The sequence below is a fragment of the Pongo abelii genome, chromosome 14 (assembly GCF_028885655.2).
Source record: "Pongo abelii isolate AG06213 chromosome 14, NHGRI_mPonAbe1-v2.0_pri, whole genome shotgun sequence".
Taxonomy (NCBI): Eukaryota; Metazoa; Chordata; class Mammalia; order Primates; family Hominidae; genus Pongo; species Pongo abelii.
In genome coordinates, this window is record NC_071999.2 from 49,622,255 (window position 1) to 49,646,432 (window position 24,178).

Sequence of the window (24,178 nt, forward strand, 5' to 3'; positions counted from 1 at the left end):
CTGGGCAACAGAGCAAGACTCCATCTCAAAAAAAAAGTAAAAGAATTTGTCTTCTGCAACGGAGCTTCTAGTCTCACTCCTGACCTGTTTAACAGCAGCAGAAGTCTTAATGTCTGCAGTGTTCCTCAGAGCCATTCAGTCAATCAGTAATTATTCAATAGAACTGTTTTCCTGAACAGTGTTAGGTGCTAGATTCTGGGAGAAACAACTGCCAATTCCTAGCAGAACTTAAGTAGTACATTTATACAGCTTTTAATATAATACAGTGCCTAGTGAGTATTAAAATAATGAATGAATAAGGCAACTTTGATGCAATAATTATACAAAGCAATGAGAAGTGTTATAAGGAGGACTCCATATTTTCCCCATTTTCATTTTTTTTTTTTTTTTTTTTTTTTGAGACTGAGTTTCGCTCTTGTTGCCCAGGCTAGAGTGCAGTGGCACGATCTCGGCTCACCACAACCTCCACCTCCTGGGTTCAAGGGATTCTCCTGCCTCAGCCTTCCTGAGTAGCTGGGATACAGGCATGTGCCACCATGCCTGGCTAATTTCGTATTTTTAGTAGAGATGGGGTTTCTCCATGTTGGTCAGGCTGGTCTTGAACTCCCAATCTCAGATGATCCACCCACCTCGACCTCCCAAAGTGCTGGGATTACAGATGTGAGCCAACGTGCCCAGCCACCCATTTTCTTTTAAAAAATCATTTTCTATTCCTCATGATAGCCTCTCATTTGCCAGGATCTAGAGCAGCATTGTCTACTAGAACTTCTGCAAAGATCATAATGTTCTATATTTGCATGGTCCCATATAACTACTAACCACATGTGGCTATTGAGGACATGAAATGTGGCTAGTGCAACTGAGGAATGAAATTTTACATTTTATGTATTTATTTTTAAAGACAGGGTCTCACTCTGTCACCCAGGCTGGGGTGCAATGGCTCAATCACAGCTCATGTATCCTGTATATCCTGGGCTCAAGCAATCCTCCCATCTCAACCTTCTGAGTAGCTGGGACTACAGGCATGCACCATCCATGTGGCAAATTTTATTTTATTTTTTGTACAGATGGAGTCTTGCTGTGCTACCCAGGTTGGTCTTAAACTCTTGGCCTCAAGTTATCCTACTGCCTCAGCCTCCCTTTACTTTTTTTTTTTTTTTTGAGACAAGGTTTCACTTTCCTCATCCAGGCTGGAGTGCAATGGTGCGATCTCAGCTCACTTCAACCTCTGTCACCAGAATCATATGATTCAAATGATCCTCCTGCCTCAGCCTCTCAAGTAGCTGGTACTATAGGTGAGCACCACCATGCTTGGCTAATTTTTTTTTAATTTTTATTTTTAGTAGAGATGGGATTTCACCATGTTGCCCAGGCTGGTCTTGAACTCCTGAGCTCAAGTGATCCACCTGCCTTGGGCTCCCAAAATGCTGGGATTACAGGCATGAACAACAGCGCCCAGCTTTTATTAAAATTTAAATAGCCAAATATACCTAGTGACTACTGGCTAATGAATCAGGCAATGCTGTTGTAGAGTGCTTGAGTATTACTAATTCCATGAAGTTAGTAAAAATAAGAATCTAATGTTAATGTGTTTCATTCACTTCAGTTATTATTGGGGCAAATCAAGATTACCTTAAATCCTTTTTTCCAATATTCTTAATATCTACACATTAATGCTTTTCAAATGAAGTTATTTTATGAAGTTCTTTCAAGCTTAACTATTCTTTTCTATAAATAGAATTAACTATTTATAGGTGGCAAAAGTAGGTGATAAAGATCTGATAAGAAATATGAGTCTAGTTTATGCATTTTTTACTTGTTTGAAGTTAGCAATAGTTTTTATATGATTATGTCAGATTCCAAACATGAGCCGTTAGTGCTTGTATGGGAAAGATTTTTCCCATTTGCAATGAGCATAAAATCTGCTTCTCCATCAACAGTACTAAGTTCCTTTTGAACAATGCTTATTCTCTCCCTTACCAGTTTGGTCCTTAACTACTTACTACCCTGTAAAATTTCTGAATAACTATTTGTATTGCTATCTAAATCTTGTTTATTATTTAATTTTAAATATATGCATACCCTAGATCCCTACTTTTATACCTTAAGCTTCCTGAGGGCAACATGCAATTTGGGTTTGGTGGAAAAAAATCCCTGGACTTAAAGTCAGGTTATGGAAATTTTGACAATCTTTTTGAGCCTCACATTTCTCTAGATAAAATGAGAATAATAATAATATTGGTTTCACTGGGTTCTTCAGGGCATCAAATGAGGTGTATGTGAAGTTCTTGGGGGATGCTCAAGTACTGAGTCACTGCTAGATACTCTGTTTCTTGGTGTCCTTTATAGCAAAACCATAGGAAGAGCTCACTGAATATTCACTTAATGAGTGAATGAATGGATATAGGGGACTAAGGAACTATAGTTTTCAGTGATTTTTTTAGTGATTTAAATGAGCAACTGAATCCAGGTGGCTGGGACAACATATTTTCCTGGGGGGCTCTCATCCCTGATCGTCTTATCACACGCCTGGGATATTATAAAAGATGTGTCTGTTGGAAAGCTTTTGCCTGTGAGCCACAGAAGACTTGCCAATCCTAAAGTGCTTTAAACATAACAGGCTTCTTTGTGTGTGTGTTTGGAGACAGGGTCTCATTCTGTGGCCCAGGCTGAAGTGCAGTAGTACAATCAGGGCTCACTGCAGCCTCGACTTCCTGGGCTCAGGTGATCCACCCGCCTCGGCCTCCCAAAGTGCTGGGATTACAGGTGTAAGCCACCATGTCTGGCCTAGTAACAGGCTTCTTCTTCTTCTTTTCTTTTTTCTTTTTTTTTTTTCAGGCAGGGTCTTGCTCTATCACCCAGGCTGGAGTGCAGTGGTGCCATCTTGGCTCACTGCAACCTCCGCCTCCTGGGCTCAAGTGATTCTCTTGCTCAGCCTCCCGAAGTGCGCACCACCACGCCCAGCTAATTTTTGTATTTTTAGTAGAGACAAGGTTTCACCATGTTGGCCAGGCTGCTCTTGAACTCCTGGCCTCAGGTTATACACCCTCCTTGGCCTCCCAAAGGGCTGGGATTACAGGTGTGGGCCACCACACCTAGGATCTTTTTGTTTTTGTTGTTTTGTTTTGTTTTTGACATGGAGTCTCGCTCTGTCACCCAGGCTGGAGTGCAGTGGTGCCACCTCAGCTCACTGCAACCTCCGGCTCCTAGCTTCAAGTGATTCTCCTGCCTCGGCCTCCCAAGTAGCTGGGATTACAGGCACCTGCCACCATGCCCGGCTAATTTTTGTATTTTTTTTTTTTTAGTAGAGACAGGGTTTCAGCATGTTGGTCAGGTTGGTCTTGAACTCCTGACCTCAAACAATCCACCCACCTCAGCCTTCCAAAGTGCTGGGATTACAGGCATGAGCCACCACACCTGGCCTCATCTTTTTGTTTTTAATTGATGAGGAAAAGCCTCCTCAGAAGCAGCTCCAGTATCTTACCCTCAAATAAGGATCGGGTCATGGTGCCAAAGCCTACATCAGTCGCTGGCAAAGAGAAGGACACTGCTGTGATTGCCTTTGACAATGAATGCCTTCCTTTAGCTCATGGCTGCAGAGCGAAAGCCAGAATGGGTGAGTTGAAACCAGCTGTTGAGTACGCAATGAACGGTGTCTGCTACAAAAAGCAAGACCTGTTAATCTTTTCTAGTGGAGCTGAACTTGGACCTCATATGGATGGGGCTCTGGAAGGGCCCCAGACATGGGAAAGCAGCTCTGATCTTTATCCGTGACTACGAGTGTGACAAGCAGAGGAGAAGAGTTGACACAACCTACCTCGTACATTTCTTTCATTGGCCTTCCTCTGAGGAAGGAGTCTTTGGCTTTAAGTACTCATCGTCCAGTTTTTCTAGGTCTAGGCTAAGAGATGGTGAAATAGAGGAAATTAAGAATTGCTTGAGAGCAAAGGTATGTTATGATGACCACTACCACCTTCATTGTCACCGTGATTGCCACCATCACCAGCCGGCAACCTTCTTGAGATGCCCACTTGCAGTGACACTGTATTCTATGCTGGGCAGAATCATCTGGGTCAACATGACCCCAAGCCATACAGGCTCTGGGTCTCAACCTTGTTCTGCAGGGACACACCTGCTGGAAGACATTTGCCTGGGGCACCAGCTCCCAGGGCTTCGTAAATGTTTTATGGGCCTAGGCCATGAGTTATACTCAATCCCACCCACATCCCACCCCACAAATTACGGCTCTTTTCCTTTCTCTTGTACAGATAATGACATACCAATAGCTCATGACATCAGAGCTGAAGGCTACTGCTTGAAGGATTTATAATCCAAAAGAATTAATTATGCAGATAAAAATGCTAGCAACATGCAGAGAATAAGATTTTTTAAAAATGTGAATAGATCAGTTAAGCAGCTCTGTTATTTACTTGTCATAAGGAAGTGCCCATGAGGAAGGAAAAGTGGGGAAACATGGGGGACCTCTTGGAGTAAGAAAAATGCCACTTCTTAAATGATTCAAAAAATGCCTATTTGTTAATATATGCTCCATGTTCTTAACGCGCACAACTCTATAACTCGACTAATTATCATTGGCATCACTAGGTTACTCCAAAAAATGCTGGGCAGTGTGTTTATGTTAAAACAAACAAGCAAGCAAACTTCATTTTCCAATCACTAATGTACCTTACTCTCCTCTCTTCTTATTTAATTACCATTTAGCCAGGAAGAGGTGGGGAGTCCACCTTCCTGAATACAAGATTTGTTAAATCATCTTCCTTGCCCTATTGAAATTTCAGGTTTGCTGGGCGTGGTGGCTCACGCCTGTAATCCCAGCACTTTGGGAGGCCGAGGTGGGTGGATCACCTGAGGTCAGGAGTTCAAGACCAGCCTGGCCAACATAGTGAAACCCCATCTCTACTAAAATACAAAAATTAGCAAAGCGTGGTGACACACACCTGTAGTCCCAGTTACTCAGGAAGCTGAGGCACGAGAATTGCTTGAACCTGGGAGGCAGAAGTTGCAGTGAGCTGAGATTGTGCCACTGCACTCCAGCCTGGGTGACAGAGCAAGACTCTATCTCAATAAATAAATAAATAAATAAATAAACTTTAGATTTATCCATTTTTAAAATCATTTGCACAAGTATAGAAAAACATTAATAGATTTGAAGCAATGTCCTTTACACTGCATGCAGTTAATAAATCCTTAAAATGATAAATGATAAAATTAAAGTAAATTTTCCTTTAGGAGTCAGTCTGTTTTGTTATAATAACTCTGTTAGACATTATTACATAATACAAGGATTTTTTTCTAATGTGACTTCACCCCAAACTACACACTCTGTACCACAAATAGAATGAGTGTGATTTCCTGAAAAATAAATTAAAACATGAAAATCTATGCAATATGGATCATTCTGCCATTTTTTTCTCTAATGAGCAAAACAGAGATTTCTCTCTTATTTTAATGATTTTTTTTCTAATAAGTGTTTAAAATATCTTGAAACCAGAAAACACCTTTACATAAAAGTATTCACTTTAAGCAAGTCTTTTTGTGACCCAGGATTTAAAAATATACAACCTTGGGTGTGAGTTTTCATCTAGACCTTGTTAGGTGATTAATTCTTCCTCAACGCTGGAATCCCTCTGCCATGTGTCTTACCTCATTCTGGGTATCTCTACAGACACCTGGAACAAAAACTTCATAAATAAAATGATTTTTATTCGGCTTTATTTTTTTTTCTGTGCTGGGGCTCAAAGAAGAGGCCTTTTGTTACAGAAACTCTTCATTTGTGCTTATGGTAAAAGAAGGGGGAATGGAAATTTCTTTTCTCCTCTTGGGACAAGCGGAGTATTTCCCCTCATGGCTGCCTTTGCTGCCATAACTTCTATGAAACATCCCACTCTTCAGCTCCCGAAGGGGAGCCATTGGTCCTAAGGGTAAGGTGCCACTTTTTTGGTAATGCCTCTATGAAAGATTTACCTATCTTGTAACAACAACAATGACAACAACACTATAGTAACAAAACAACAAACTAACACATAGATAGCACTATGCATTTTAAAATGAAGGGATCTGAAATGCACCTCAGTAGCATAAAAATTATTTCAAGCAGCCGGGCGCAGTGGCTCCCGCCTGTAATCCCAGCACTTTGGGAGGCTGAGTTGGGTGGATCGCCTGTGGTCGGGAGTTCGAGACCAGCCTGGCCAACATGGTGAAACGCTGTCTCTACTAAAAATACAAAAAGTAGCTGGGTATGGTGCTGGGCACCTATAATCCCAGCTACTTGGGAGGCTGAGGCATGATAATCGTTTGAACCTGGGAGGCGGAGGTTGCAGTGAGCTGAGATTGTGCCATTGCACTCCAGCCTGGGCGACAAGAGTGGAAGTCTGTTTCAAAAAAAAAAAAAAAAAAATTCAAGCTAAAAGCATCTAAAGAAGTAGCAGCCGTGAAAAAAGAAACGTTTTCTAAACTTCATTTTGCTGACTTAAGCAGGATCTTCCAAAAATTATAGCTGCCATAAATTCCCTCTCCAGGGGGTTTATAGCCAGAAAGGAGACTAACCATTAGTACTGGGATGAGCAATTGCTTAAACAAATTATCTGAAACTGTCATACCTTTCATTTGTTCTTCCATGGAAGCCCTTTCTCCTGCCTCCTTTTACTCTATGTAGTTGGTATAAACTCCTATCTCTAGCTACTTGAGGAGCCATTTCTTTTTCTTTTTCTTTTTTTTTTTTTTGAGATAGTTTCTCACTCTGTCACCTAGGCTGGAATGCAGTGGCACCTTCATAGCTCACTGCAGCCTCAAACTACTGGACTCTATTCATCCTCCCACCTCAGCATCCCAAACAGGTAGGACCACAGGCGTGCACCACCACACCCAACTAATTTTTATTTTTATTTTTTTGTAGACATGTGGTCTTGCTATGTTGCCCGGGCTCAAATAATCCTCCCACCCAATCCCAAAGTGCTTGGGATTACAGGTGTGAGCCACTGTATCCAGCCTTGAGGAACTATTTAATCTAAAGGCTCCTACCCACATAATAAACTTTGTCTTCTCTCTGTTAATCTGTCTATAGTCAGTTAAATTTGTAAGCCCCTAGCCGCTGAACCCAAGTTGGAAGAGGAAAAGCTTTTTTCCCAACAATATTATCTCACTCAACACTCACAACAACCCTATTGTACTCCCATTTTTCAGATAAGGAAACTGAGTCTTTGAGAGGTTAGGAAACTTACCCAAGATCACACAGTCATTAAATGGCGGAGTTGGGGTTTGAATACTTATTGCTTGAAATAGGGAAAACACAGCCGATTGTCCTGACACACTAAATGCACAATGTCCTGGAACAGCTGGGTTATTGATCCTATTTTGCTTTTTTTTTTTTGAGACAGGGTCCTACTCTGTCACACAGGCTGGAGTGCAGTAGTGTGACCTCAGCTCACTGCAACCTCTGCTTCCCCTGCTGAAGCAATCCTCCCACCTCAGCCTCCTGAGTAGCTGGGACAACAGGTGCACACCACCATGCCTGACTAATTTTTTGTATTTTTTTTGTAGAAACAGGGTTTTGCCATGTTGCCCAGGCCGATTGATTCTATTTCCTTGTTCCTTTGATATTTAAAGGTATGAGGGCAGAGCTGCAGAAGAGGTTGGAGGCAGCAGCTTGGTTCTAGACAACTCAGCAAAAGGAGATTTCAGAGGGAGAGTATCTGAAGTTAAGAGCCAACTGAACATTGTGTTGTGTTAGTACCTGTGGTCAGGCAGCAAACTGAGAAGGAAGAGGGAAAAAAATATGGTCATGTACATAAGTATGGTCCTACACCAGCTTAGGGGCCCAGAGATCCCCCCTGAGAGATTATTCTTGGACCAGAGTTTCACAACCTTAGTCTTGTCATGACACCCAACACAGGTGAGGATCTTAGGCACAAACCACTCCTCAGTCTCATGCCCAGGAAGCTCATGGAATAGACCTGAGTGACAGAGATGTTATTTATTTATTTAGAGACCAAGTCTCACTCTGCCGCCCAGGCTGGAGTACAGTGGTACAATCTCAGCTCACTGCAACCTCCACCTCCCAGGTTCAAGTGATTCTCCTGCCTCAGCCTCCCAAGTAGCTGGGATTACAGGTGCCCACCACCATGTCTGGCTAATTTTTGTATTTTTAGTAGATACAGGGTTTCACCATGTTGTCCAGGCTAGCCTCAAACTCCTGAACTCAGGTGATCCACTCACCTCGGCTTCCCAAAGTGCTGGCATTACAGGTGTGAGCCACCGTGCCCGGCCAAGAAACATGTTCTTTTAAGCGCCACTAATCTGCTCACATTTATTTAATAATAATAATGGTAGCTACTAATAAACACTCTATAGCTTGGTGATTAGCAAGGTGTGTGCAGCATCTACCTGGACTATAGAAAACCAGTCGTTTGGTCCACCAGGGAAGTGCCACTTTGTACTGTGGTCCATCTGATTCCAAAGAGAATGAGTGGCCACAAAAGGTGGTAGTCACTGCCTCCTCTCCCAGATGCCAAGCCTGACCTCTCTGGGCATCTTCTCATAGCCCTGGTTGCTTTGCACCTTGGCATGTAAAGACAAACACCAGCACAGAGAGGCACCATTCTGCATAGAGCTGGTATCTACTTTGCTAGTCTTGAGCATGGAGGAAAAACTACAGTCAACAAAATGAAGTTTTCAAGCTAAGAAACAAAGAGCAGATTTCGATAATAAAGAGGGAAACTTGGAAAGTCTTAAATTGAGCAATGGCTTTCATGGCCCTTGGGGCTGCCTCTGCAGAGGCAGTTAATCATCTGCCTGAACAATCAAATCGATACCCATGACTTTTCCTTTCAGTTGTTTCTCCTGCTGTCTGTCCCCCTACAGTCAAAGGAAGATAATGCAATTATTTCCTTTAGAAAAGAAACATGAATATAAAGCAAGTTTATAAATTATGTGTTACTAAAATGAAATTCTCTAAGGAAATCATGTTTAGACACTGTAATTAAAAGGCATATTTTTGGGAATATTTATAGTTATAACATCTTCATGTGTATCAGTTTATCTGATCTATTATAGTTTCCACCCACTATCTCATAGAGAATGTAGGATAAATTACTTCTGAAAGGAGGGAAGTGTTCATTTCTGTATCCTGGATGGGTGGAGATAGGGGAGGGTAAGTGAGCTGATTAAACTTTCACAATTCAGTTCACTGAGCAAAATATCCTGTGTCCTCCAGAATATCTTACAGTCATAACTCTATTGACATGTTCTGAAATTAAACTCAAAAGACTCAAAACCTGGGTGATTTTCTACAGATCTTTGATATATTTTTGTAAACTGAAATAGACTCTGATCAGCAGTTGTTTCTCAGACCCATCAAGAATTCATTGTACCTGCAGGAGAGGCCCACACAGTTTGCCTTCTCAAGTTTCTCTTCCAAGAGACAATAAACAATACCTCCCTGCAGAGTGGTGAGAATGAGTTTGTCTCTCAAGTTAAAAGGAGGTGGGAAGTGTGAGGTGAGGTCAGGGAGCACTGTGGCAAAGTCAGCGGCTGAACTTGAAACCCATCCGACAGTTAGGTGTCAATGTTGGCTGTGGTTAAAAGAGAAGCCCCACTAAAGGTCCTCAAAGTTGTGGAAAAACTGAAGCACCTTCCTACTCGCCTTTAGCAATCAACTCTTTTAATAGCAGCATGAAATTTTCTTATGACTAAACCTTTCTTGGCCACGAAAAACCATGGCCGAGTGAATAATTATTTATTTGAATAGGGCCTGGTCATCTGCTTTGTGCTTTTTCTGGGTGTCTTCCTCTAGAAAGCCCTCCTTGCACTTCTGTCAGGGGCTGAGGGTCCCCTATCTGAAGTCTTGCAGCACTCTGGCTTGCCTGTAAGCCTTCACTATATCAAGATTTTCTGTTCATGCGGTCATTATGGAAGCGGGGCACAGAGGGGAGAGGAATCACCGTTGACAGCGCAGTGGGAAGAGAGCAGAGACAAAGAACAGAGATACAGAGTTCTTACAACAGAGTAAAATGACGAGGGTACAAAGGCAGCAGTAGTATGCATGGAGAGGAGATGACCAACAAATTCAACAGAAATTTTAGACATAAAGTCCATAGACCTTGGCTATTGATTGTATGGGCAGACCGGAGGGATAAGCTTAAGTGATGGGTGGATGGTAGTATCACATAGGGAGCTAAGGAATATAGAGAATGTGGAGCTTCAAGCAGTGAGGCCAGAAGAAGATAATGAGTCATTGTTGGCCATACTGACGTTGAGGTTCTGTGGGTCTTGTATGCGTATGGGAAGTGGTTGGGTATAAGACTGGAGCTGAAACAGAGGTTAGGACTGGAAATGTAGATTTGGGCTTTCTGGTGACCATGGAGGTGGGCTGCTGGGATATCCTGATGGGAGAACCTGCTACTAGGAGTGTAGCTGGCAGACTTTCTTCTCCTTTACTCCAATCTGGGGCTCTTCCTTCCTACCCAATCCTCTTTCCTGCCCCTTTTCCTTTCACAGATATCTGATTGGTACAATGGTCTGAAGGCTGGCCCTGCCTTCTTTTGCTCCCTCTCTTCTTTATCCCTTGCAGGCATTTCTCCCAGTAATGCCTGGTATCTCTCATTCCCTTTTGGTGTCTGCTTCTTGGAGAGACTGAACTGACACAGAAGTCATTGATATGCAGGTAGCTAATAATTAAAAGAATGGGAGCAAATCGGACATCCCTGGGAGAACATACAGAATGAAAACAAAAATGTTGAAATGTTAAAATTAATAAAAAGGTTGAGGAGAAGAACTCACATGTAGGTAGTGATAAGGGTTTTCTGGGGCTAGACCATGTGGGTTTGAGGCAGGTCCCACCTCTTCTGAGCTGTGTCACTCTTAGCAGATTGCTTAGCCTTTCCCAGCATTGCTTTCTTTGTATAGGAAATGGGGGAAATAATAGTACTCAATAAAGATTTGGGTGGGCATGGTGGCTCATGCTTGTAATCTCAGCAATTTGGGAGGCTGAGGCAGGAGGATGGCTTGGGACCAGGAGTTTGAGACCAGTCTGGGCAGCATAGGGAGAACCCTATCTCTACAAAAGATAAAAATGTATTCAGGTATGGTGGTGCATGCCTGTAGTCCTAGCTACTTGGTAGGCTGAGGCAGGAGGATTGCTTTAGCCCAGGAGTTTGAGGTTACAGTGAGTTATGATCATGCCAGCCTGGGTGACAGAGCGAGACCCTGCCTCTTAAAAAAAAAAAAAAAAAAATTTGTTGTGTAGATTAAAATGAGCTAATATATGTAAAGTGCTTAGAAAACCACCTGCACAAATTAAGGCCAGAGTGCAGGTTCGTCACTATCATCAGGTGGAACGGATGAGGAGCTCCAGAGTAGCCAGGAAGGGGAGGACTCAAATGGCAGCAACACAGAGCCAAGGAAGTGGCAGTTTCAAAAAGAAAACAGTCTCCAAAATTATGAAGAACTGAGGAGAACAAGAAGGCGAAATAACATCCAGTAGGTCTGGAAATGAATGATGATCTTGGCAAGGGCTGCCTCAGTGGCGTGGGGAAGCTGGAAGCCAGAGGACAGTGGCTTGTGTAGGGTGAGAGTAGACAGTCTCCACTCCTTCCAGAGCCTGGCTTGGAAGTAAAACAGAGTGAGAAGGTTGTGGTCGGTCAGATGGGGTGCTCAAGAGCCCAGGAGGAAAGTCAAGCTTCTTTATAGGCAGAAAGTAATATGGTACCTGAAGACAGGAAGAGAATGATGTTTTGGATGGCAGGATGTTCTTAGGAATCAGGAAGGTAGGCTCCCAAGCACAGGAGGAATGGTTTTGGCTAGCAGGAAGGATGGCTGATGTTCTGAGACCCAGTAGGTAAGAATGAGGATAGACTACGAGGTCAGAGGACAGAAGCGTGAAGGAATTTCCAAGAGTGCATCTGTAAAGCTGAAGAGGGCTGAAGTGGGGAAGGCAATCTGAAAAAAGCGAGGGAAAAAACAAAACAAAACATTTCACTGATAGGTGTGACCCTTTTCCCCTAGCAGTGAAGGAAATTCATGTTGACTGAACAGCTCCCCTGGGATGTGTGGGCCCTGGGATGAGAACTTTCACATAGCTGCTGAGTTCATGTCCATCACCACCCTGTGAGGTAGGTATATTATTCCCATTTCACAGAGGAGGAAAGCTGAGGGTCAAAGATTGAGTCATTGGTCTAAGATGTACAAGGTCTAGCAGAGTGCTTGATAAGTCATTGTTGAATGAATGGACTGCACAGATCATGCTCTCCAACTGGTTGTATACTTGTGTGATGCTTTTCCCCAAAGGTCTTTTTACTGTTGAGAGGATTCTTATATAGTTAAGTCTTGGATCAGTCATAACCTCCAAAAATGTGACAGTAATGAAAAACGCAAAAAGTGGCTGGACAAGGAAATGCCTGTGCTACCTTATTTACCCCAAACAGAAAAGCTACTTAAAAGATTATGACTGATTGGGAAATGTGATTTGGTTGGACAAAAGCACTTGAAGCTCTCTAGTCCCTAACAATTCCATCCAGGACCTCCCTGAGAGTCAGAATTGATGTGTGGATTTTTTTAGTTTGACTGTTAATAATATCTGGATGAAAATGCCTGCCAAAACATTTCACTGGGGGATTTAGAATATGCTTTCCAAGTCTACAACTGAAGGGCAGCAGCCGATGTTAATGTGTGCCTGTTGGCATTCGCCAGTTCATCTGGCCAAATGACAAATCACCATCATGTCCTCAAGAACACTGTGTGTTCTTGATACTTTTAAGTCAAAATGTAATTGTGTTCTTCTTGTAATTATACCAGTCAAAAAGAGAATGGTACAAATAATAAAATTTAAGGTAATAAATGAACAGAGGACTAGATTCCAAGTTCATTGTGGGCAGGGATTTGGTCTTATTTAAATTTCTAGTATTCATTTTATTTTTTTAATTTTTAAACATTATTATTATTGTTATTGAGATGGAGTCTTGCTCAGTAACCCAGGCTGGAGTGCAATGGCACGATCTCGGTTCACTGCAACCTCTGCCTCCCAGTTCCAAGCAATTCTCTTGCCTCAGCCTCCCAAGTAGCTGGGATTATAGGCACCTGCCACCATGCCCGGCTAATTTTTGTATTTTTAGTAGAGATGAGGTTTCGCCATGTTGGCCAGGTTGGTCTCGAACTCCTGACCTTGGGTAATCCACCCACGTTGGCCTCCCAAAGTGCTGGGATTACAGACAGGAGTCACTGCACCCCAGTATTGATTTTAGAGGATTAGCCCAATGCTTGGCACGCAATGTGTGCTAAGTAAATTCTTGCTGAATTAAGTTGAACTGCATCAACGTTGTAGATGAGTGGTCAGAGATCTGTAAACCATTTAAACCTGCTTCATTTTTCTTCAAGAGGAGAGCACAGAACTGTCACACAAAGATGCTGTGTACATAAACACTCTAATTCATTATTAAGGTTCAAAATGAATTATTAATCTCTGAGAATAGTCCATAGCCAGGGTTGGCTGTCAGTGAAGCAGGAGAAAGGGTAACTAATCTTCCTAAATTGTATCCTTTTTTTCCCATCTTCAAGTCTTTGTGTTTGCAGCTCTTTGGAGCTGTGATTTCAATTCTCATTCTATCCCTGACTTACGGTTTGACCTCAAAACGAGTCACTTAATTTTAGTTAATAGCTAAGTTTCCCATTCAGTGAGAGCCAAAGGGGCCTGGCTCTATCATTAGCTAATATCAAGCCTCAAATGCTAGATGTGCTATTCAGTGCCATCCATCATCTCTGTAAGGCTAACGGAAATGAATCACAAATACAGCGCCCCATGCGAACTCCTTCAACTCCTCCAAAATGAGTCCTTGGGGTTGCTCAGTCACTGTGTTGTACAGTAAGGGGGAAAAGATAAAGAAGCTGAGGATGGTTGCCCCAAGCCCAAAGGAGAAGATACCCTGGCAACAGAGGACAGCAAGGAGAAAGTTCAGCTCTCTGGCCAGAGTCACTATGATATGATCACCAACTTGGCCCCTTGGAAAGAGTAAACTAACCACCATATATATATGTACATATATATATATACATATATATGTGTATATATATATATATGTCAATCTAATCTTTAAAGTATATCTTATATATATGTATTGGAGACAAGATCTCCCTCAATTACACAGACTAGAGTGCAGTGGCATGATCACAGCTCACTGCAGCCTTACCTCCCGGGCTCCAGCTATCCTCCCACCTTAGCCTCCCAAGTAGCTGGGACTACAGGTGTGTGCCACCACACCTGGCTGTTTTTTTTGTTTTTGGTTTTTGGGTTTGTTTTTTTTTTTTTGTATTTTTTGTAGACACAGGGTCTTTCTATGTTTCCCAGGCTTGTCTTGAACTCCTGGGCTCAAGCAATCCTCCTACCTCAGCTTCCCAAAGCACTGGGATTACAGTTGTGGACCAACTCGCCCAAGCCTCCAATATTTAAATTTTAGTGAAATAAGATGCAAGTTTATAGAATAAATCAATATGGAGTAATTACTCACACTTTTCATTTCTTTCTTTCTTTTTTTTGAGACAGAGTTTCGCTCATGTTGCCCAGGCTGGAGTGCAATAGCACCATCTCGGCTCACAGCAATCTCTGCCTCCAGGCTTCAAGCGATTCTTCTGCCTTAGCCTCCTTAGTAGCTGGGATTACAGGCACACGTCACCACGCCCGGCTAATTTTTATATTTTTGGTAGAGACAGGGTTTCACCATGTTGATCAGGCTTGTCTCAAACTCCTAACCTCGTGGTCAACCCGCCTCAGCCTCCCAAAGTGCTGGGATTAGAGGCATGAGCCACCGAGCCCAGCCTACTCACACTTTTCTAAGATTTGCCCCTTGCTTTGTTTAAATAGAAAACATCTCCAGAGCCTTTAAATAAGATATACTTTAAAGATTAGATTGACATACCGAACATCAGTTGCAATCTGAAAGCAAGAGGAATGCAGGCCGGGCGCGGTGGCTCTGCCTGTAATTCCAGCACTTTGGGAGGCCGAGGCTGGTGGATCACCCACCTGGATCACAGGTGGATCCAGACCATCCTGGCTAACACGGTGAAACCCTGTCTCTACTAAAAATACAAAAAATTAGCCGGGCGTGGTAGCGGGCGCCTGTAGTCCCAGCTACTCGGGAGGTAGAGGCAGGAGAATGGCATGAACCCGGAAGGTGGAGCTTGCAGTGAGCCGAGATTGCGCCACTGCACTCCAGCCTGGGCAACAGAGCGAGACTCCGTCTCAAAAAAAGAAAAAGAAGAATGCACAACTTGTCTCAGAGAGCTATGGGTTATGAAGGATGAAATGCACAGGAAGTAGAGGCTGGGACTTCCTTAGCCAGGATCCAGGCACAAATGCAGGCTCCATCCCAGTCTGCATTTCTCAGGAAGGAAACAGCTCCACAGACATAAAGCCCAAGGCACTGTGGGAAAGATCTATTAATAGAAGGGCTCGGCCGGGCGCGGTGGCTCACGCCTTTAATCCCAGCACTTTGGGAGGCCGAGGCGGGTGGATCACGAGGTCAGGAGATCGAGACCATCTTGGCTAACACGGTGAAACCCTGTCTCTACTAAAAATATAAAAAATTAGCCGGGCGTCGTGGCGGGCGCCTGTAGTCCCAGCTACTCAGGAGGCTGAGGCGGGAGAATGGCGTGAACCCGGGAGGCAGAGCTTGCAGTGAGCCGAGACTGTGCCACTGCACTCCAGCCTGGGGGACAGAGCGAGACTCTGTCTCTAAATAAATAAATAAATAAATAAATAAAAGAAGGGCCCTGTGTAGATGACTCGCCTTGACTACAGCCGACCTTAGAACACTTCACCCAAAGGGTGTGATCAATTGTGGGGGCTGTGGTCACAGTGCTCCTTGGGACACAGGCCTTTTGGAAACCTTGTAGAAACTGCATTGCCTAACTTGTCCCTCGAACAGCAGTACCTGTGATTGAGGGTGTCAGACATGGAATTTGGCTGCATCGCCTTCTACTCTGTTGCCAGCCCACACACTGGCCTCTGTAAGCACCAGGGGAGTGCCTTTGAATCCCCACCCACCTTGCTGCTCAGCTCGCAGCACCATCTGTGCACTTACTGGGTAACAGTAATAATGGATGGGCACTTCAATCACATATGAAAACCTCTAAAGCTCCAGTTGCAGGGACTGTAAATCTCATATATAACTTTCCTAAGTGACTAATGAGATAGGTCCTCGACACGGCAGAAGGCTCCAGGAATCTTTATGATAACGGTAGTTTATGAATTTATTTTCTTGTGACAGTATTTACAAACTCCCTGATTCATAGTAGACTCAATAAATATTCAATATGATAAAACACTAAACATGAAAGTAATGATTTGCACATGGATAGAATAAAAAGGGCTATTTCTCAATGTTGAGAGGGAAAAATAGAACCATTAAGAAGTTTATCTGAAAACATCAATATGCTATTTAAAATAACAATCCACCCAACCAGTAACAAAATATTTCAGTTGAACTGAGGCTGCCCTCAGTGGTCCCCTGACCATAGTACAGATCCCATAACTAGCAATCAGATTGAGATTTGTATTCCATTCATTTGTCAAAGTCTATATCGAAAGAGGTCTTTCTAGCTTCAGGTACAGATGCAGTGAACAGCTTCTTCAAACTATTATTTGAGAGAAATAAGGTCAGATCCAAGGTAGTTATTTCCTCTTCAGCTTGCCCCTCATGTTGAATTTGTTTAAGAGATGTAAAGGAAGAGTGACAATTTTCTTCTGCCATACTAAAGTCATGAAATAAATGACCAGGATTTTTGAATGGCTAATATGTTTTCTCTTATGGGTTAATATGATTGAATGCTTATAAGTGCTTGATTTGCTTTAATGTTTATGTTCAATTTTTCAATGTTCTTTGCAGTGGAGAACCATTCCTTTTGTCTGGCATGCACCCATTTGCCTTCCTTTTGGCAATAGCATCTGGATTTTCTTTTGCAGAGCCATCCTTCCCTCACTTTAGGGGTGGAGGTACATGCTTGTGGGTGGCTATATCCAGACACTGGCAAGACATTTAGTCCTGGCCAATCAGAACTCAGTATCTTCCTGGGACCAGAATTGGTTCAAGAACAAGCCTGAAGTTTGTCAAAAAGGGACAGCCTGGGACATTTGCTGGAATGATTGGTCAAGAAGTCTTTCTATGGAGGTTTCTAACTGGTAGGATGTAAGCTGCTTATTATCTTGATACCGGGCAGCAATGAGCCTAAGTTAGAAGAAAGCCACCTGACAGAAAGAGAAATATGACATCATCTGAGTACCTAATACATTCTCTTTTTTGCTTAAGTCTATTTGAGTTTGGTTTCTACTTGGAATTGAAAGTGTTCTGACTAATGAATACAATTTTTGATATGTTTTTCTTCCCCAATTATTTATTTTTAATGCTTTCAAACCCCACAAAAAGTAAGCAGCCTGGACAATATGACAAAACGCTGTCTCTACTAAAAATACAAAAATTAGCTGGGTGTGTTGGTACATACCTGTAGTCCCAGCTACTTGGGAGGCTGAGATGGGAGGATTGCTTAAGCCTGGTAGGTTGAGGCTGCAGAGAGCTATGACCACACCACTGCACTCCAGCCTGGGTGACAGAGCAAGATCTTGAAAAAAAAAAAAAAAGAGAGAGAAAGAGAAAAAGAAAGAAAGAAAGAGAAGAAAGAAAATGAACATCTGTATACTCCTCACCTAACTTCACCAATTATTGATAATTTGACACACTAACATTATCTCTACTTACCTACCTATTTGTATCTCTACGTATCATCTATCTTCATGTTTTGTTTTGCTATGACACAACCTCAACAATGTTATTACACAAGAAAATTAAGATCAATTTAATAATATCTAATAGTGGTCCATATTTAATTTTTCTTAATTGTATTCAATCTGCCTTTTAATTTTATTATTTTTTTAACATAAGAGCCAATCAAGTTTCATGCTTTGAATTTAGTTGTTCTGTCTCTTTTATTTAGAATATACCCTTAATTTTAATTTTTTAAATGACATCTTTTATTTTATTTTTATTTTTGTCTCTTTTATATTTTAGAACCCACAACAGTTGTCTTGTAGAATGTACCATATTCTGATTCATCTGATTGTTTACTCAGGATTAGATTCACATTTTTAACACAAATACTTCCTAGGTAGCACATTATATGCACTTTTGTACCTTGCTTCTTTTTTCTCCCAACTGTATATATTGGAAATTAATCCACTTAACCCATAACAGTTTTCCTCAGTATTTTTTAGGGTTGCATAGTATTCCATCATGTAGAATAAATCATAATAATTTATGATTAATATAATTATATAATTAATTAACATTTAAAATAATTTATAATTATTACATAATAAAGAATCATGTTTCATGATTTATTCTACCAGTCTTTAAGGATAGTCTATAGTCTTTTAAGGATAGTCATTTAGGTTGTTTCCTAATTTTTCTATTACAAAATTGTTAAAATAAAAACTCTTGTAAGTATGTTGTTTCATATATTTGGAGGCCTCTTTTCATGGTAAATTCTTAGAAGTGGCAGTGCTGGGTCAAGAGGTCAACTTATATGTAGTTTTGTTGGATGTTCCCAAATTCCATTCTATTGGAGGTTGGTAAAATGTCTTGACATTTCTACCTTGTCTTTTAAAAATTTTATTCTTTATTTTATATTTCATACAGGGTTTTGAATATCCTTAGGACACATCTGTTTTTCATTTTTTTTGCTAACATAGTATGTTGTTCGTAGAAGGTGCTCAGTAGGTGCTGAATGTGTGAGTAAATGAATGAAACAATGAATGAATGGGCTATTCTTTTCCACAATATCAGCATTGCTCACTCACTTGTTGGGAAACTGGGACCCAACTAAGGTAAGAATGTTTTTCAAAGCCACTCTATCAGTCAGCAGAGGACATAAAGAATAGACAAATATGCAGGCAAGCAGGAAAAGGTGGGAGGCTAGCCTTAAAATTTTGAAATACAACCAAGCACATTAGATTAGCATGTACAATGTGCCAAGCAAGAAAGATACAAAGAGTATAAAGATGATGATTGTGGAGCTCAAGGAGGCTACAATCTTGTTATGTCCGTAGAGGTACAGGACAGACACACACACACACACACACACACACAGCAACAAAAAAAGGTGATTATAATAAATATCAAATGGATGGTGCAGAAGTTTTTATACAATAGGAGTTACAAGGAGGGAAAACAAGAACTGCAGTTTGGAGTAGAGGAATGTACACTCAGTGGACAGATTCTGTTGCAGTCTTATTTTATTTTTTAAAGACAGTCTCACTCTGTCACCTAGGCTGGAGTGCAGTGGCACGATCATATAATAGCTCATTGTAACCTCAACCTCTTGTGCTCAAGTGATCTTCCCACCTCAGCCTCCCAGGTAGCTGGGACTACAGGTGCATACCACCATGTCTGGCTAATTTTTAAAATTTTTCGTAGATACATAGTCTCACTATGTTGTCCAGGCTAATCGCGAACTCCTGGCCTCTAGTGATCCTCCTGTCTTGGCCTCCCAAAGTGCTGGGATTAAAGGCATGAGCCATAGTGCCTAGCCTGTTGCAGCCTCGAGACTTGATTTGGATGAAGCAGAATTCAAATCAAAAGAGGGCCTAAGGAACAAATATGGAAATTTATGGTGTATTCAAGGAATAGTAAGCAGACCAGCCCAGCTGGATGGAGCAGGGAGGTCTTACGGGGGAGCAGGGAGGTCTTACAAGAGAGCAGCGAGTACTGGAATTTACAGTTTGTGGCCAAACTGGAGGGGAAATCATGAATGTCCTGCAAAGAAATATGGTAGATCATGGTAGCTATAGTTTTAGTTTCCACTAAAGTCTGTGTGTTTTCTCATGACCCTTTTTTTCTGTTTCTTTGGAGTAGTCCTTTCTCACCTCAAATGATCCTGGTGGGTCTGTGAAAACCGGGTCAGTCACCCTCCTCACTTCCAGAGGGTTGGGCATAACTAATGGCAGTTACTGTTCCGACATGAAGCCTTCAGCCAAGCAGGAGCACTCAGAATCATCAAGGGGTCTGTGTGTAGACATGGGAGAGGGAGGTGCCTTCCTCACTGGGGTTCCTGAGCCGGAGGATGTTGGTGTGGGGCAGTCATGATGGTATTGCCCAGCTTGTGGTGAGAGCTAACATACAGGATGACACGTTGCTGAGGTGGGCAGTGTACAAAGCTGGAGGGACAGACAGTTCTGATCATTGCCGGAGCTCCCGCTTCCACTCATGCCAGAATCAATGCTCCTCTCCTGGGCTCGTCAGTTACGTGTAAACCAACACATTCTCTCTGTTTCAGTTAGTTTGAGATCGGTTTCTGACACTTTCAACTGAAAGCAGCTTGCCTGATATGAGAGGCTTGGATTTCATCCCACAGATCAAAGCTTCCCAAGGTGGTTTCCTTTGATCGCTGGTCCTCCTTCAAAAAAGGAGTTTTATGCTAAAACTAGTTTAGGAATACTGCCTTCCATTGCCCCTTTTTGGATGGTTTGTACTAAGAAGTCCTCCCGTGAAGGAACTTTGTGCTGAGACATCTGTTCATCTCATCCCTCCACACCCATTGTGCATTGTTCCCACCCTGTTCTGTGCCCTGGAGGCTGCCATGATGCTCTCTATCCATGGGTCCTCCTTCCTTTGGGTCCCAAGTGGCCCAAAGGCAGGGGCATTTGGCCATCGAGTGGCAATGGGAGGTCAGAGGGAGGGAGGAGAATGAGGCGGGCACGTTATTTTCCAGCCCTGCCCTGTCCAGTCATCTTGGGCTGCCTGTGCCCCTCAAGTCAAGCACACAGGTCCTGTTGGGCATCTCTCTGAGGTAATCTTTCTCTCCCTCGTCCCTCAGCCATTTGGGTGGTTAACAGCTCCTGGCTGGTAACAGTCCAATGCCACTGTACTCTCCTTTGTGGTTTCTTCAAACCCTGCACAGTCATTTACTAAACTGCCCTAAAATTGCTCACTTTGAGTACGCCATCTGAGTCGCACCAGGACCTGAATTAAATTGTATCATTGATTAATCTATTATTTCCTGCACTTATTAAGCCTGTAACCTTTTTCTTTTTAATTGAGGAACACCCTACAATGTCCTACAGACCAAAAGTTTTGACTACATACTTTGGTGAATGCCTTCCTAGGACAGCGGCTTAAGAACAGGATTCTGGAAAGATGGAGGCAGCCAGGCAGCTTTTCCACTCTTAACCCTGGAGCATTTCCCCATGAGGACCTGGTGCTTCCACCCGATGACCACATCCAATGGCTTTCAGTTAGGCCTGGAGTTTTACTCCCTTTGTGTACAGCACGTTCTTTCTCTGGAAACCCCTCTCCCTGCTCTTCTCCTATCCAAAGCCCACCCTTTGAAAAGTCCAGGCCACGTCACTATTCACCTCAAACATCGCACAAAGCACTGGGGCTCACCTTGGCCTCTGTCACTCACGTCCACTGTGGTTCACCTTAATGCATGGTCACCCACATGCATGTGGCTTAGTCATGTTTCAAGCCTTTGCCTTGATGGTTCACTTTTCTCAAGTTTGATTTCTGTCTGTTGAGCTAGACTGTGAGCTCCTTGATGGCAAGGACAACTTTCCCACTTCTTTACGTATCTCATAACTTCTAACAAATGTAGCTGTCTTGCACACGCAGAACACCCCTTGTTTGTCTCTGTATGATACTTTGTTCAAACCCCATCACAGTGTGGGGCATTCTCCGATCATCTCAGCCAAATGTATTATCTCAGGCTTCTAAAGAACTAGCACTGATTACCGCCTGAAGCAAACATTCATGCCCTCTGACATATAGTGTCATCTGGAACTGTTGCTTAGTCTATTAATTAACTCTGTGCACTTTGATCTCGAAGCCTTAACAAGTTTATACGCATTATTATGGATTGAATTGTGTACCCCCTCACTCTCCTCTCCCCCAAAACCTTCATATGTTGAAGTCCTAATGCCCAGTACCTCAGAATGTGATCTTATTTGGAAATAACATCATTGCAGATGAAATTAGTTAAGATGACATCATACTGGAGCAGGGTAGGTCCCTAATCTGTATCATAAAAATGAGAACCTGGGCACAGACATGCACACAGAAGGAACCCCATGTGAAGATTGGAGTTATGCTGCCACAAGCCGAGAAACATCAAAGATTACCAGCAAACCACCAGAAGAAAGGAGAGGAGCATTCAACAGATTCTCCCTCACGGCCTCAGAACGACCCTACCCTGCCAACACCTTAATCTTGGCTTCCAGGACTGAGAGACAATCACTTGCTGTTGTAAAAGCCATTCCGTTTGAGGTACATTATTACAGCAGTCCTCCCAAATGCATACAAGCACCTTAAGGACAAGGACCATATCTTGGATCCCCAAAGAGTAGGATTCCAATTGCAGATGCATCATTGGTTTCTTACGTCTCTTCTGGCAAGTTAATTCACTTCTTTGGGCCTCAACTTTCCCTTCTGTAATGTGGAGATAATAATATCTACTTCAGAAAGTTGTTTTAAGGATTAAAGGCAATACATTAAAATGCCAGGCACAGTGCTTGACACCGTTAAAATGTGCAATAAATGCTAAGTCTTGTAAATATAATCCTCTTATTTCACAAATGAGCAAATAGGATCTAGACATGCAAAGTGCCTGTCTAAGCCCACACAGTTAAGTAGCAACAAGCTTGTCAAAAAAAACCCTCCAAATAGATTCACTTCAATTCCTATCTATATTATGTCTTATCTTTTATTGCTAAAGAGAACAATTAGTGTGGTGACATTAATTTGATGGCATTTTGTGTGTGATGTTTGCTTACTGCTGTGGGAGTTGAGATGCTGGACCTTGAGTTTGAGATGTTGGACCTTTGTGGTTTCTTCCTTATCCACGGGTAACTGAGATAAGTCATATCTTAAAGCAAACCATCCCTTCTTTTTTGTACAAAATTACATTTATTTGCTTAAGAATGGTGTGAATCGGCCGGGCGCGGTGGCTCACGCCTGTAATCCCAGCACTTTGGAAGGCCGAGGCAGGTGGATCACGAGGTCAAGAGATTGAGACCATCCTGGCCAACATGGTGAAACCCCATCTCTACTAAAAAATACAAAATATTTGCCAGGCACGGTGGCACACGCCTGTAGTCCCAGCTACGTGGGAGGCTGAGAGGCTGAGGCATGGGATTCACTTGAACCCAGGAGGCGGTGATTGCAGTGAGCCGAGATCGTGTCACTGCACTCCAGCCTGGTGACAGAGGGAGACTCTGTCTCAAAAAAAAAAAAAAAAAAAAGAATGGTGTGAATCATATAACTTATTTGTATAAGGGATTACAAATAAGAGCAGTAATTATCGAACAAATTTGTAGGAATAGGCTTACAGAACTCCACTGCTTTGTATGCACAGACACCTTCTGTATAACTGTTATCAGATGATGCTTGGATTAATTTAACATCCATATTCCTCTCAACTGCAGGGTCTTCACCTCTGTACATTTCCTAATAACCTGTATTCTGGCCTCAACTTATTTCCCTCTCATTTTGAACTAACTGAAGGTGAAGGCTGCTGCAAAGTGATTGTTTTTTTCACAAGTTAATCAGATGAAATATGAACATGCCATCCCTGCCCCATAATTACACGTATTCTGGTGATGTTAAGTCAAAATTGATGTCTACTACACCACAATTATTCTATATAGTTGGTAATCAATGATCATATTTTTTAATGCATCAACATGCTACTTATCAAACGTTCTGTCTCTCAACATATTGAGAAGTCAATCATGATCTGAACAGGTGGAGCCCAGCAAGATGACTTCTACCCTACAAAGAGGTTGAGAATCCTGTTTCAAATGCTGGATGGATCCCTGTGAATCTGTCACTTTAAGAAGGGAGACTGCCCAGTGAAAGCAGTGGAAAGAAAAAGAGTGTTAAAAGGTGAGTGGATTAGGAGATCTCACCAGATCTCTTCCGTCATGCTACGACAACTTGCATCAGTGAAATTTCTTTTTTAGAAATTGCAAAGGATATTGAAATATGGAAAGGATATTGAAACTTGGGAGCCCTTATTTATGGGATAAAGCTGTCAGGAAATTAAACTACAATCAACATTTGACAGGTGAATGTTTATTTTTATCCTTGAGAACCTAATCGGTCTTTCCCACCAACCTTTGCTTATATAT

The 24,178-nt window shown here is 42.3% G+C and overlaps 1 long non-coding RNA gene across 1 annotated transcript in view; it reads left to right on the forward strand.

Moving 5' to 3' along the window:
• The first annotated feature begins 1,220 nt into the window (after positions 1-1,220).
• Positions 1,221-24,178, forward strand: part of LOC112128578 (uncharacterized) — a 57,206-nt gene continuing 34,248 nt past the window's right edge. The window contains exons 1-3 of the long non-coding RNA XR_002911079.2: positions 1,221-1,295; positions 12,025-12,128; positions 23,793-23,933. This is a non-coding gene — a long non-coding RNA (uncharacterized LOC112128578). The remainder of the gene's footprint in view (positions 1,296-12,024; positions 12,129-23,792; positions 23,934-24,178) is intronic.